Source organism: Mustela nigripes, chromosome 15 (assembly GCF_022355385.1).
Source record: "Mustela nigripes isolate SB6536 chromosome 15, MUSNIG.SB6536, whole genome shotgun sequence".
Taxonomy (NCBI): Eukaryota; Metazoa; Chordata; class Mammalia; order Carnivora; family Mustelidae; genus Mustela; species Mustela nigripes.
Window position 1 is genome coordinate 64,081,168 of NC_081571.1, and position 10,833 is coordinate 64,092,000.

Sequence of the window (10,833 nt, forward strand, 5' to 3'; positions counted from 1 at the left end):
GGGCAACTCAGCCTGCAGCTTGAAGGTAAGACAAAATTTATAGCTCTTGGTGTTGAGGCCAGAAGGGCCAGTTCTGACCTGGAGGCCAGCTAATGTCAGCTAATCAAACTCCCAAGGTCATTTGTGCAGCACAAGTCTAACAACATTCCTTAGCAGATCACAGAAACCTCTATTCATACCATATGGTATTTTAACCCCAAGTTTTAGTTTTGGACATTGTCATTTCTTTATTGGGTTTTGCCACAGTGACTAAATTTGCATATTCCCTCAGAATTGTCATTATGCAATTGTTTTTTGCATTGCATATAGTCATATCTTTCTAAATTATAATTTTCATCATATTCCTGATTTATACACATTAAAAGATGAATTTCTTGCCCACTGGAAAGTGTCACACTATTCCTCATGGCTGGCAAAAAGCTCATGTTTCTACTCCTCAGTCTTCTTGTATTTTACAATCTCTAGAATCCATTTCTGCTCATAGTTTTTTTAGCCATTGATTCTAGGAAGAGGTGTATTTATGAACCATTATACAGAATCCCTAAGAAAAAATATGTTATGAAATGAATAAATTTAATGTAAATTTATCCTGTTAAAATTAACAGTAGCTGTTACTATTCAATTCACATTGTTTCTTGGGATACATGAGTAAAATCTAAATGTTATTTCTAAGTAAAAAGGGACTAACATTTAATGAATATAAATTATCCTAACTTTCGTAGACTAAAACATAAAAAGAAGTTAAATCATTTGCTGAAGTCCCACCCAGTGAGTGACAGATTTTCTTTTTCTACTAAAATATCACAATTTTACTATTTTTTTTCACTTTGAGCGATACCGTTTCCTCCGCGAATTGCGGCAGCTCACGGGGAAACCGCATAAAATATGGAACGCTTCACGAATTTGCGTGTCATCCTTGCGCAGGGGCCATGCTAATCTTCTCTGTATCGTTCCAATTTTAGTATATGTGCTGCCGAAGCGAGCACCAGATTTTTTTTTTAAAGACTTAATTATTAGAGAAAGAGAAACATGCACAAGGAGAGGGGCAAAGGGAGAGGGAGAGAAGACAAGTAGACTCCATACTGAGCGATGTGGGGTTTGATTTCAGGACCCTGAGATCATGACCTGAACTGAAAGCAGGAGTTGGATATTTATCAACTGAGCCATCCCAGTGCCCCCAATAATAGATTATTAAAAAAAAAAAATCCTGACAGGCTTTACATTCACTTTCTTTTATAGCGTTGTTTCATTTTGGTGCAAATGATATATTTAAGAGAGTTGTTTGCCTTTTATATTGCCATATTAGATGGTGTCTGAGCCAATACAAAGATCAGATACTTACACTTCTAATCAAGATTCTTCCTACTGAACATTGCAGCCTCAAGTTTTTGCCATGACCTAGCTTATTATACCTTTGATCTATTTAGAATAGGTACTGAATTATACATTTTCAGAAAAAAATATTACATTAGCTTTATATTTTCTTGGTTTCCTGTGTTCTCAGCTCAATACCTATGTACTGTCTTTACACATTGACATTTAAACATTTACAAGCTTAAACATTACAAGTTCTGCATTTCAGAACATTTCTCTGAAAACAAATGTTCCAGACAAGGCAGGTGTTTATCATGGAATGTATATGCAAAATTGTATAAGTAAGATTAATTCGTTGAAATAGATCCCTCCTCATTTACTTGTTCTTCCTGCTGGTTTTTTGTTTTTGTTGTTGTTCGTTTTTTTTCATTGCCCTGGATGTTCTTTACCTCCTGAAGATTTCTTGGTTACTGATTCTTAGTTTTTTAATCACTTCAATGGCTCTTCTTTCTAGTCTTTGTTTCGGGTTTGGTCATTTGTATTTTTCCAAATGTTGCATACTTAATATTCATGAATATTATTCATGATATATGATAAGAAGTGGTGAAAAGGGGGTTGGACATTACCTATAGGGCCTATGGATGATTTTAAAAAAATATTAGTCTGGAAGTAATAGAAATATAATCTAGAAAGATTTGTCGGCACTGTGGAAAATGGATTGACAAGTGACAATGGTGGAGGGAAGAGACAAGTTGGAAATGTAAGTTTGTTTACCTGAGTATTGGAATGCACAGAGCATCGTTCATTTTACGCAAGTCTAATTGAGCCATGACTTTGGGGACCATCCTGAAACAGTCACAAATCTGTTTCAACAACCTCTTCTGTGTTCCTAGTCTGACAATGGCTCTTTCATTAACAACTATTTGTTCTCTGCGAAATATGCTGCCATCAGCGTTATGCCAAAGAAAACAGAATCTCTTAAACTAGAAACCAGCCAAAAACAGAATTTCCTAGCACTTCAGGAATGAAAGGAGGGAACAGATGTGGATTATCTTATAAAGGATTTATGGCAGATAAAGCTTATTTCCTGAACCTTCCTTGTAGATCCTTTCTATTTAAAAAAAAAAAAAAATAGTCTAAGTGAAATATAGACTTCCATTTAACATCAGTGACCCATTCTGGAAATCAGATGTTCTTCTTGAAAACAATAACTTAAAGCCTATATCATAGGCAAAATTATAAATTCACATGTTATATTTCAACTCAAAATCCCCAATCAGCCTCTCAAACATTAAGTAAGAGTAACAGTCTCCCATTTGTAAAAGCCACAGAAAATCAAATTTGTGCTTATATTAAGGCAAGAGGATTTCTGAGTGAGGTAGGCTATTCAGCAGAAAATTACAAGAATGTAGTATTCAAATTTAGACATGTAGAAACTATAATCCATCAAAAATCAGGCACAAAATAGGAAAGTCTCTTTTCCTTCCCCTGGCATTATTAGTTAGCAACCACATCTAACATAAGAAAAAATTTATTGGGAAGAAACAATTCACACAACGGAAGAGAATCTTGAGGACCAGACGACATGAAAATTATCAAGTAAGGGAGCTTTAGGCTGTCAGGATAGTTGGAACTTGTGGAAAGTGCTTTGAAGTATTTCTTAGGATAATTCAACTCAAGTTTTCTTCCTATGCTCTGCTCAGTATTCAAGTTCCTGGAAGGGTTGAGCATTTTTTTGTTGTTGTTATTTCATGTATTACCCTTCAGATAGTAGAAGCCATTCCTTATATGCATAAATGCTGAAGAAATAAAACCATAATTTAAAAAAAAAAAGTTTTCCCTATATTCTACCTCTTGGCTGTCAAATAAATGTGTATGTACATACCTGCACATGCACACTGTTAAATAATTCTCAAAAATGCTCACAGGGGCATCTAGCTGACTCATTTAGAATCAGACTCTTGGTTTCAGCTCAGGTTATGATCTCATGGGTCATGGGATTGAGCCCTATGTTGGGCTCTGCAGTCAGCATGAAGTCTGCCAGAAAGATTCTCTCCCTCTGGGGCACCTGGGTGGCTCAGTGGATTAAAGCCTCTGCCTTCTACTCAGGTCATGATCTCAGGGTCCTGGGATCGAGTCCCCCATCAGGCTCTCTGCTCAGTGGCGAGCCTGGTTCCTTTCCTCTCTCTCTGCCTGCCTTTCTGCCTACTTGTGATCTCTTTCAAATAAATAAATAAAACCTTCAAAAAAAATGCCAGTGAATATAATTGTTGAAGAACAATGTGTGGGCTATGATGATGACGAACTTCAGGGTTTCAGAAAATTCCTAGATGTGTTGCGAATAGACACCTGAGAAAGCAGAGGTGTAGGATCATATTCACAATAACTGCATTTCTCATATGAAGTAATTCTGCTCTGTTGACAGTGGAAGGAAACAAATATAATCTGTATTAGGTTTTAAAAAAACTTAAAAATACAGAAACTGCAGGAGCAAATTACTTGTTATCCAAAGACATATTTTCTACCCCATTGCTGTACTCATCAGTCCAAACCTAATTTTAAATGAATTCTTATGGTCACTTGAGACATCTAGATCACACATGACCTTTCTATAATATGCAGAGGAGGAATAGTATAAACAATCATGCCTACATGTCTACGTGGTGAACATCTGCATTTACCTCAGAAATGCCATTTTTAAATGTATTTAAGCTTTAACAGAAAGGAACTCTAGGGGTTTCATATGGAGACTTAAAGGATAAGAGGAAATAGCAATAGAATTTACATTATCTTTAAGGATCATTAAAAGTAGATTCTGAAAATTTGGGGCAATGAGCATAGGTTCTGTTAGGAGTCACACTACAGTTGATGGGAAATGTACTTGAGTCAAAACTTAATTGAGTTTGCTTCGGTGATGACTATTTTAATTATACTTCAGAAATTTATTTAATGGTTAAGTCTGTAAGTGGGAGTTCCTTTTCAAGAATATCTTCAAATTCACAAGATTCATGACTTCCGAAAAGATAGGCCTATTGAATTCTATCAGTTTTCACATAAATGCAATTAACCAAAGTGACATTAATTGCTCCTTGTTTCAGTTATCTAGTTGTAAATGGCTAAGTGGCAAAAAGTAACTAAATTGATCTGGGTTTCCCTCTTGTTGCAATAGCCTAAATAAAATATATTTCCTTATTTGATCAGTGTTACCTTTGGCAGCAGAAATTAGTAGTGAAAATCACTAGTAGTGATTAACATCATTAGTAGTGAAAATTTACATGTTGCTCAGTACATTAGTCATTAATTATTCATACATTAATATTCCACCAGATGAGTTTAATTATATACTAAACAAAATATTTTGGGTGACTTAGCAGGAATTCTATTGAATTCTGGCTGGAATTCTATTGAATTCTGGCTAGAATTCTACACATAAATCTTGGCCTTCTAAATTGGGGCACTTTTCTGACCAAGATGGCTACTTACCACATGTAGATTTGTTACATTTATGTCAGCTACAATCTATAAGATGACTTCTAGTTCTCCGTGACAAGAGCAAAAAGCATGTATAACAGTTTTCTCCCTAGATGAGAAGACTTTGTGTGTCAACTTAATGTGTGTGGAGACTGGTTAGAGGGTGTTGCAGCTGGTATCTATTCTCAGATATTAAAAAGAAGCAGCTACTTGTTTTGTATCTACTTATTATTCCAAAATGCAAATAATTACACCCCAATGAAGGCTTCCAAAATTTAGCATGATGTAGTTGAATGAATTGTCATTTGTAGATACTCCACAATTGTGGAATTACCTGAAACTTAATCTTCGTTTTCAAAGTCTGCTAGAGAAAACTGTTAGACATTTCCAGAAATTATCAGGTTTAAATCCACAGAAGTTTTCAATTTGGCCTTCTAGTTCATTAGACTTTTACCCAATTTTACATACATAATATATGTTCCCAAAATAAACTTGAAGAATGCATTCTTATGTAAGTCATCTTAAACAGTCAGCAATTCAGCAGTTTATCAATTTACTAGTGCAATCTGTTTCCTCTTGAAAATAAATTTTACATAAATTTACATAATTTATATAATATTTTGAGGTTTAACTGATATATAAATAATTGTTTGTAATTTGTATGTACAGTGTGATGAGTTTGGGCATTTGCAAGTACCCACAATTCGATCACCTCGATAGAAGGTAATAGTTTAGATGCAGTTTTGTTGATTTTCCTACTAATTACTGCTGCCAAAGGCAATACTGATCGAATAAGGAAATTTATTTTATTTAGGCTATTGCAATAAGAGGGAGACCCTTGATGAAATATCAGAGTCTGAGCAGGGTAGTTTTGCTTTATACTTTTATAGAGAGAATCAGCTTATAACTGGGTGACATGTATTTTGGATTTTTTGTGATCATGGGAGGTCTCTGTCAATCAGCTTGATAGGGAAATATTTATCTGTGTGCCTAGCTAGTTTCACATGGATAAATAGCTCACCTAATATTTCATGAGCTAAAAACTGGAGTTAGTTCTCCATGTCTGACTTGTCAGTACGTTCAGGTAAAAGGGAAATGTCTGTGTGTGGCCTGGTTGCAAGTAAACAATCATTTCTAAATTTTAAAGGAATCATGCGGAAGAACAGATAGCCTGTTTTACTGAAATCATATGGGGCAGGTTGCTTTTTGTTTTAATCCATTTCCCAGAACACAGAAGGATGGAGGGACTTGCTCTTTTCCAGGACCTTATATTGGGTAAAATTCAATATTTTGTAAGGAGAGGGTGGTTGGGTTATGGACATTGGGGAAGGTATGTGCTATGGTGAGTGTTGTGAAGTGTGTAAACCTGGCAATTTACAGACCTGTACCCCGGGGGCTAATAATACATTATATGTTAATTTAAAAAAATTAAAAATTTTTAAAAAAGAATGTGAAAAAAAATTCAACATTTTGTCACCACTCTAGCCTTTATGATTTCCTTCCTTTTCCCTGCTTTGTAGTCAATGTGGTCTTATTTTCAGTTAAAGGGAAAGGTTAGCTTATTGATTTAAATTATTTTTAAAAATTTACTTACAGTTGCACTCTTTCCTGTAGACACTGCTCTGGTTGTGTCTCATAAGTTTGGTATATAATTTCAAAGTTCAAAATAGCCATTTTTTTTTTGTTCATGATAATTATCATTCATCACTGAAAAACTCAGAAACAGTGATAAACCTCCTGAATAGGGTTAATCTAGGCCTAAGAAATAATCTCTTGAAAACAAAATCAGTTGAAACCTGTTGAGGCATGATGGAAAACATCATTTGATTTAATCCTTGAAGATCAGTCTCTTAAAAGAGGGATACCTGAAAGGAGAAGAAATAATGCATGTACAAGTTTTTTAAAGAGCCAGGAGGTGAATCCTGAGACTCTTCAGTCTAGCATATTTCAAGAGGCTGGTGGATGAAAGAGGCTGGTGGTGAATTGGGCGTCATTCCTCATTAAATAGGATATTTAAAAAATTTTTTAAATAATTAAAAATTTTTTAAATTTAATTATTTAATTTAAAAATTTAAAAATTTTAATTTAAAAATTTAATTATTTTTTAAATAATTAAAAAACTTTAATTATGTTTTTATTAACATATAATGTATGATCTGTTTCAGGGGCACAGGTCTGGGATTCATCAGTCTTACACAATACACAGTGCTCACCATAGCACATACCCTCCCCAATGTCCATCACCTAGCTACCCCTGCACCTCCCCACCCCCGCCCCTCCAGCAACCTCAATTTGTTTCGTGAAATTAACAGTCTTTTAGGGTTTGTCTCCCTCTCTGGTTTCATCTGGTTTCTTTTTCAATTTATTTTTATTTTGGGGCACCTGGGTGGCTCAGTTGTTAAGCATCTGCCTTCGGCTCAGGTCATGATCCCAGGGCTCTGAAATGGATCCCTAAGTCAGGCTCCCTTCTCTGTGGGAAGCCTGCTTCTCCCTCTCCTATTCTTTCTGCTTGTGTTCCCTCTGTCACTGTCTCTCTGCTGAATAAATGAATAAAAACTCTTAAAAAATTTTCAAGTGACAGCTAAAAATTTATTTTAAAAATAGTCTTATTTTTTAAAATATGACACCTTTTTAAAAAATAAGGTATCAGTGTTCTTGGTGATATTGTCCAAAATATTGATATCTTTTCTATAAAAGCATGTGTGACCCAAGCATTTCTTTAGACATACTTTATGGTCCAGAAATTGGCTTGGTTGTTCAAGGAAAAATCAGCCTGTGCTTGGTCTGATGCACTGATGAGTCCTTTGATGAACATGCAAATTTGTCAGGCTTTTGCTGACAGCATTTTTTCAGATCTTTGGGGGAAAACCAGGTATGTGTCATTCTAAAGTCTTGATAAGAATCTGAGTGTTCAGGTTTTAATTATTTGGGACTAAATTAGAAATGTTAGTTTGGACGCTTGGTGCTGATATTGAAGAACCTGCAAATGTTCATAATAAATATTTCTGGTTATGTCCTGCTAACATGTCAGATACTTATATATTGCCATAAGGATAAGAATACTCAATAAAAGACTAAATTGTGAAGGTTACAGCAAAGAGAAATAAATATTTGTTTGTAAAACCATAGTCTGTTAAATTATTTCGAGTTATATATAACTTAAAAGAGAGTGGTTCCATATATCCAAAAAATATGATATTAAAACATCAGCAGTATTCCAAACAAAACTTGTAATCATTCAGTCCTATGTATTTAATTCTTATTCTCTTTGGGGATACTTGGAGGCTCAGTCAGTTAAGTGACTTCCTTTGGCTTGGGTCATGATCTCAGGGTCCTGAGATTGAGTCCTCTATTGAACTCCTTGCTTGACAGGAAGCCTGCTTCTTGTTCTGTCTGCCACTCTCTTTGTTTGTGCTCTTTCTCTGTCTCTGATGAGATAAAAAAGTAACATCTTAAAAAAAATAAATTCTTATTCTGTTTGCTCTTGGTTTAGCAGTCTCATGACCACATCTGCCTCTCCACTTGAATTATGGAAATCCTGATTTATTCTATGTGATCTTAAACTTATTTATGAAATCCCTTCAGGAATCTAAGCCCAAGACTACTTGAATGGTAATTTTCTAGGGGTCTCTGCATCACTTTTTGTTAAAGAACTTCACTGTAGCTAATTTGCAAATACTTCCAGAAAAGCATCAGAGAAAACAACTATCTCTTGGTGAAAAAAATCTAAAATCTACTGTGGTTGACTTACTAATGATAAATTTCAAAGGTGACAGATCTGATGAGATTTTATTGTAGGAATAATATAACTAACAAGACAATTTTCTTGTTCTTGTGACATGCAAAGCAAACTTAAGTCAATCAAAAGTTTTAGATGAAATATCTAAATGAATGTCTCTGTTTTCAAAGAACAGGATAGTGCATCTAACTTATGAAAATAAACATAATCTCATTAGGAAAAATAAAGTCTCCTGATATATAATAATCCAGAAACCTAAAATATCATAATATATTATGAATTTATCAAGATTATCAAGTAAAAGATTTAGTAAGCTAGGGTATCTGGGTGGCAAAGAGGAGTCCTGGTTTACTCAGTTAAGCCTCTGCCTTGGGCTCAGTTAATGATCCTGAAGTCTTGGGATTAAGCCCTGCATCTGGCTTCCTGCCCAGTGAGGAGCCTGCTTCTTTCTATCTCCTTCTGCCAGTCCCCTAGCTGGTGCTCTTTCACTTGCTCTCTGTCAAAAAATAATAAAATAAGTAAAATCTTAAAAAAAAAAAAAAGATTTAGTAAGCCTTACAAAGGTACCAAATACCTGTATATTAATTTCATAAATGACATGAATCTCCAAATGAAAACCGCTAGGCTATACTGGATTCAATAAGTAAAATTGTGACCAAATCAGTATTTTAATAGCAACTGGAATTATGATGGATCACACTATACTTTTGTGGTCTAATAGGAAGATTAACACCAGGAGACTGATAATCAAATAGAAATATAGCCAGTGCAGTGATGTATCTATAGAAATCTCATAGGATTCCTACAGAATTTATATTAATTACGTTTTACTCACATTTAACCCAGGGAAGGGTTATCTGCTCTTCTGAGTTGACAACACTTTCCTTATAACTCCTATCAATTATACCAGGTTATTTCTGCCATCTCATTATATACAAGGTGAAAGAGTCCTTTATGATGTTCCCAGGAGCTCCATTTACATGATGGATGCTTTGCCATTTCTTTACTTTCAATCTGCATGTGTCCTTATGCCTGAAAGAGGAATCACTTGAAGGGAGCATATAGATTGGTCTTTTTTTTTTTTTTAAATCCAAACATATCCATGGTGTTTGATTAGAGTGTTTATTCCATTTACATTCAAAATAGTTATTGACAGGTATGTAAATGTTGCCATTTTGTAACTCATTTTATTATTTTGCAATTCTTCTGCTCCTTTCTTTTTCTCTATTCTCAGAGTTTGTTATCTTCCTTTAGTGGTATATTTGAATTCCTTTCTTTTTACTATGAATTTTATAAATAACATCTTCTACATATAGCAATCTATATTAAGTTGATGCTTACATAAGTTTGAATGCATTCTTTACTCTTTCTCCACCACCACATTTTAGGAATGTGGTTTCATCTTTACGTCCTTTTATTTTGTGAATCTCTTGACTTATTTTTATATTTATACTTAATTTACTGCTTTTCTACTTTCTACTTTTCTTCCTCCTACTTATGGCCTTTCCACTCCTAGTCCCCTTCAACATTTTTGGGGCTGATTACTGGTCATGAATACCTTTAACTTTTGACTGGGAGCTTTTTTATTTCTCCTTCTATTCTGAATGATGAAATTGCTGGATAGCATATGGTTGCAGGTTTTCCTTTCAGCACTTTGAATATATCATGCCACTTTCTTCTGACCTGCAAAGTTTCTGCTGAAAAATCAGCTGATAGCCTTATGGGGTTTCCCTTATAACTGTTTTTCCTTTTACTGCGTTTAAACTTCTCTGCCACTACTTTTTGTGATTTTAGTTACAAAGTGTCTTGGTGTGTACTTCCTTGGGTTGATTTTGCTAGGGTATCTCTATACCTTCTGGATTTTGATTTCTATTTCTCTTTCCTGATTCAGGAAATTTTCAGCTGTTATTTCTTCAAATATATTTTCTGTCTTCTTTTCTTTCTCTTTTCCTTCTGGGATTCTTATAATGCAAATGTTATTATACTTGATGGTGTTGCTGAGTTCCCTAAATTGATTTTCCTTTATTATTTTTTTCTCTCTCCTGTCCAGCCTGATTACTTTCCATTACTTTGTCTTCCAGGTTGCTGATCTTTTCTGCTTTCTCTAGTCTAATATTTATTTCATCTAGTATATTTTTAATTTCAGTTCCTGAATACTTCATATCTGATTGGTTCTTTTTCTGTTGTTATTAATGTCTTTCTTGGGAATATCATTGAGATTCTCCAATTTTCTCTCAAGTCTAGGGAGTATCTTTATGACTATCACTTTAAATTCTCTATAGGGCATTGCCATTTCATTTAGGTCTCTT

The 10,833-nt window shown here is 34.5% G+C and overlaps 1 non-coding gene across 1 annotated transcript; it reads right to left on the bottom strand.

Moving 5' to 3' along the window:
• Positions 1 to 879: 879 nt before the first annotated feature.
• On the bottom strand, positions 880 to 986 carry LOC132003096 (U6 spliceosomal RNA). Its single transcript, XR_009400141.1, has one exon. It is a non-coding gene; the product is annotated as a U6 spliceosomal RNA (small nuclear RNA).
• Between the last annotated feature and the right edge of the window lie 9,847 nt (positions 987 to 10,833).